This window comes from Chrysochloris asiatica, unplaced genomic scaffold (genome assembly GCF_000296735.1).
Source record: "Chrysochloris asiatica unplaced genomic scaffold, ChrAsi1.0 scaffold00156, whole genome shotgun sequence".
NCBI classification, from domain to species: domain Eukaryota; kingdom Metazoa; phylum Chordata; class Mammalia; order Afrosoricida; family Chrysochloridae; genus Chrysochloris; species Chrysochloris asiatica.
Genome location: NW_006408674.1, coordinates 5,016,301 through 5,021,550, shown reverse-complemented (window position 1 = coordinate 5,021,550; position 5,250 = coordinate 5,016,301). Strand labels below are relative to the sequence as shown.

Below are 5,250 nucleotides of genomic sequence, written 5' to 3'. Positions count from 1 at the left end.
TGCCATTGAGTCGGTTCCGACCCATAGCGACCCTGTACAGGGTTTCCGAGGCTGTAAATCTTTACGGAAGCAGAAAGCCTCATCTTTCTCCTGCGGAGCGGCTGGTAGTTTCGAACTGCTGACCTTGCGGTTCACAGCCCGATTCGTAACCACTACGCTACTAGAGAGTAGTGGTTACGAATTGGGCTGCACAGTTCGAAACTACCAGCTGTTCCTTGAGAGAAGGATGAGGCTTTCTGCTCCCATAAAGATTTACAGCCTTACCCTGTACAGGGTCGTCGCTACTAGTCGGAACCGACTCCACGGCACCTTACCACCACCATTGTTCTTCAGCACAGAATGATTTGCTTTATCCTGTTTAATATATATTTTTTAAATGACGAATTCTAATTTGTTTCATAATGTCACCCCTCTTTTGTTTGCATTTGCCACAATATAAAGTTCATTTCCTCTGTTTTTTTTGTTTTTTTTTTAAGGTAAGCATTTTCTATTTATCAGTTTATTTAAAATTAAATTTAAATGTTTCTTATTAAGTGCTGTCCAGTCCTTTCCAACTCATAGCGACCACGTATACGGTTTCCATGGCTTTAGTGATCTTTGCTGGAGCAGAAAGTTTCACTTCTCTCCCGCGGGATAACCGGCGGGCTTGAACCGTGGACCTTGTGATTCACAGTCCATTGCGTCGTATGGAGCCATATTTAAACGTGTATATTTAATTAAATAGGCAATGATTAGGCTTTCTGCTCCCGTAAAGATTTACAGCCTCGGAAACCCTATGCAGGGTTGCTATGAGCTGGAACCGACTCCACGGCACACAACAGCAACAATGCATACATTAAAGCATTCAAGCAGTACAAAATATGGTAAAAAAAAAAAAAAAAAAAAAAAAAAAAAAGTCTTCTTGCTTTCCATCATCTCATATGTGTCCTAGAGACAGCCATGGGTACTAGTAGTATTAGTAGGTTGCCATCAAGTTGGTACTGACTCATAGCAACCATATGCACAACAGAATGAAACACTGCCCAGTCCTGGGCCAACCTCACAATTGCTGCTAGGCCTGAGCCCATCGCTGCCACCACTGTGCCAATCCATCTCATTGAGGTTCTTCCTCTTTTCCTCTGACCCTCCTTTACCAAACATGATATCTTTCTCCAGGGTCTGGTCCCTTCTGATAATATATCTGAAGTATAAGAGATGAAGTTTGGCCATCCTGGTTTCTAAGGAACATTATTGTTACACTTCTTCTAACACAGATCTGTTTGTTCTTTTGGCAGTCCATGGTGCTTTTAATATTCTCCTCCAACACCACAACTTAAATGCATCAATTCTTCTACAGTCTTCATTATTCACTGTCCAACTCTTGCTTGCATATGAGGTTATTGTGGCTTGGGTCAGGTGCATCTTATTCCTCAAACTGACATCTTTGCTCTTCAGCACTTTAAAGAAGTCTTGTGTAGCAGATCTGCCTAATATAATACATCATTTGATTTCTTGACTACTGTTTCCATGAGTGTTGATGGTTGATCCAAGCAAGTTGTCTTTGACATCTTCAGTATTTTTTCCCTTTATATAGATGCTGCTTGTTAGTTCAGTGGTGAGGATTTTTGTTTTCCTTTACGTTGAGATGCAAATTATATGTTGTAACTCTATGTAAAGAAAACAAATTTTATACGATGATGTCAGCAATAATATCCCTCGTTCCACATCACCTTCTGAATCCAGCTTGAACCTCTGGAAGTTCTATGTCAATGTATAGTTGCAGGCTTTTTTGTATTACTTTTAGTAAAACTTTATTCGCATAGGGTATCAATGATATTGTTTGATGATTTCCACATTCTGTTGGGTCACCTCTCTTTGGAATGGGCACACATATGGATCTCTTGCAGTCAGTTGGCCAGGTAGCTGTCCTTCAAATCTCTTGGCATAGATGGTTTAGTGCCTCCAGTGTGGCATCAGTTTGTTGAAATATTTCAATTTGTATTCCATCAATTTCCAGGGCCTTGTTCTTTGCCAATGCTTTCAAACACCTTGGACTTCTTCCTTCAGGATCCTTGACTCTTGATCATATGCTACTTCTTGAAATGGTTGAACACTGACCATTTCTTTTTGATGCAGTTACTCTATGTATTCCTTCTATCTTCTTTTGATGCTTTCTGCATCATTAAATAATTTGCCCATAGAATCTTTCAATACTGCAAGGTGAGGTTTGAATTTTTTCTTCAGTTCCTTCAGCTTGAATGCTGAGTGTGTTCTTCTTTTTGGTTTTCTGACTCAAGGTCTTTGCACATTTTGTTATAATATTTGACTTTGTCTTGTCGATCTGACCTTTGAAATTTACTGTTCTGCTCTTATACCTCTTCACTTCTTCCATTTGCTTTAGCTGGAAGCAAGTTTCAGAGTGTCTTTTGACATGCATTTTGGTCTTTCCCTTCTTTCTTGTCTTCTTAATGACCTTTTGTTTTCTTCCTGTATGATGCTTTTGATGTCACAATTCTTCTTGTGTTTGGTCTTTACTGTTTTTATGCATTAAATCTGTTCTTCAGATGATCTCAAAATTCAGTTGGGATATATCCAAGGTCATATTTTGGCTTTCGTGGACTTAAAATTTTGTCCTTCAGCTTCAACCTGAATTTGCATATGAGCAATTGTTGGTCTGTTCCATAGTAGGGCCCTGGCCTTGTTTTGGCTGTTGAGATGGAGCTTTTCCACCATCTTTTCACACAGATGTAGTCAACTTGATTTCTGTGTATTCCATCTGGTGAGGTCCATGTGTATAATTATCTTTTATATCGTTTAAAAAATGTATTTTCAGGGAAAGGGTGCAGGGTTTGAAACATGGTGGATGATGTGGACCAGCAACAAGCTACCAATGTAATAGAGGAGCCTCTGGATCTTGTCTGGCTCAGCCTGGATGAGCGTACTTATGTGAAAATGCAAAATGACCAAGAGCTTCGAGGAAGATTACATGCTTATGATCAACATTTAAATATGATATTGGGAGATGAGGAAGAAACTGTGACTACTATAGAAATTGATGAAGAAACATATGAAGAGATATATAAATCAATAAACTGGAACATTCCCATGCTCTTTGTTTGGGGAGATAGTTTTGTGTTGGTTGCCCCTCCACTGAGAGTTGGCTGAAACAATGAATGTGTCCTGTGTGGGAAAGAAGAGACTTTATACATTGCTTCTTTATGACAGAATATATTCAAAAGAGAAACTTGTGTGAAATTTGATATTCAGAAATGACCAAGGATTCTTCCACTCTTGAAATGAGTTGATTTGCAAGCTCATAGGCTAAGTGACAATTTTATTTTTCTCCAGCTCTTCCAATAAATTTAATCATAAAAATAAAGAATTGCTTTTGCAAAAAAATAAAATAAAAAACCAATGCATTTGCAATGAACAACTCATTGGTCTTGCAAAATTCTATCATGCAATCTCCAGCATCATTTCTATCAACAAGGCCATAATTTCCAACCACTGATCCTTCCTCTTTGTTCCCAATCTTTGCATTCCAATCGCCAGTAATTATCAATACATCTTGATTGCATGTTTGATCAATTTAAGACTGAAGAATTTGGTAGAATTCTTCAATTTCATCATCATTGCCTTTAGTGGTTGGTGCGTAAATTTGAATAATCCTGGTATTAACTGGTCTTCCTTGTAGGCACATGGATATTATCCTATCACAGACAGCATTGTACCTCATGACAGATCTTGATATATTCTTTTTGATAATGAATGCAATGCCATTCCTTTTCAATTTGTCATTCCTGTTATAGTAAATCATGTGGTTGTCAGATTCAAAATGGCTAGTATAAGTCCATTTCAGTTCCCTAATGTCTAGGATATCAATGTTTATGCATTCCATTTCATTGCTACTAGTTCCTTTTACATTTTTCTATTTCTGTGCTTCCGTAAATGAGTGTGTATGTGGCCACCTACTCATACACATTTAGAAAATTCTAATGCTTGTATACTGTATATTTTTTCATACTTTGCTCTTTTTCACTTAACTGTATAGCTCAGAGCATATTCTACATCTATTGATGTAATCTCATATTTATAAAAGTTGCAAAATACACTATTGTTAGGGAATACTATAATTTACTTATCCATTATCATTCTGGTAAGAATTTAGGTTTTTGAATTTAATATGACCCAAACTGTCTTTATAATCTTCCCTCTCTCAAATGACCAAATTTTCTTCTCTTCCAACATTCCCTCTATTTGAAAATGGCATTAACTTTCTGTTTAGACCATCTAACCTGAAGCCTTAGAGAGATTTCCTTGATTCTACCTTCTTCTCCATTCACTACATTGAGCCCGTCAGACAGGTCTGTTGCTGAGCCTCGTAAAGGCCTTTCAAATCTGTCCCTTTAGGTATAGCTCCATTGTCAACACCATGAAGAAAATCAAAGCAGTTTTTACGGAGTCAGTACTGACTCGTGGCATCTGCGAGTGTTGTAGAGTAATACTGCACTCCAGAGGGGTTTCAAGACTGTGAACTTTTGGAAGCCGAGTCCCAGGCCTTTCATCCAAGTAGACTTTGCATGGATTTGAACCAACAATCTTTTAGTTAGTAGTTGTGTACTTGATCATTTGTGCCACCCTGGGGCTTCTGATCCTTACTTAGGTTGTGGTGTTAAATACTATCAAGTCGATTCCAACTCACAGTGACCCTGTATAGGGTTTATGAGGTGAGTTTGAACCACGAACCTTGTGGTTCAAACCTACTTTGTGGTTGATTACTTATCCTACAGTGCCACACCAGGACTCCTGTGCTTAGGTTAAAGGAGCTCTGGTAGCGTAGTGGTTACGAATTGGGCTCTGAACTGAAAGGCCAGCAGTTCGAAACTACCAGCAGTTCTATGGGAGAAAGATGAGGCTTTCTGCTCCTGTAAAGATTTACAGCCTCGGAAACCCTGTGCAGGGTCGCTATGAGTCGGAATCGACTCCACGGTACATAACAACAAAAACAACATGACTCTTTTGGATGGGCTACCCACTTCTCTCATGTTACTGAGTAGAAATTGATGCTATTAGGTTTACACTAATAGCAATGGGTTACCCATTTCCATTCCTGGCTTCTTTCCAATCTGTCCTTTACTGTTCTGTGAAACTGACCACTCCAAAATGCAAATCTGCTCGTATAATACTTTTCCCTTTAAAACTTTTCTCCATTGGCTCTCCATTACCCTTTGAATAAAGTGCATATTTTAAAATATGATACGGTATATGTAC

General features: G+C 38.5%; 1 pseudogene; it reads left to right on the top strand.

Annotated features, from left to right (window-relative positions):
- Nucleotides 1-2,835: 2,835 nt before the first annotated feature.
- Nucleotides 2,836-3,144, top strand: LOC102823134 (annotated as a pseudogene).
- Nucleotides 3,145-5,250: the final 2,106 nt, after the last annotated feature.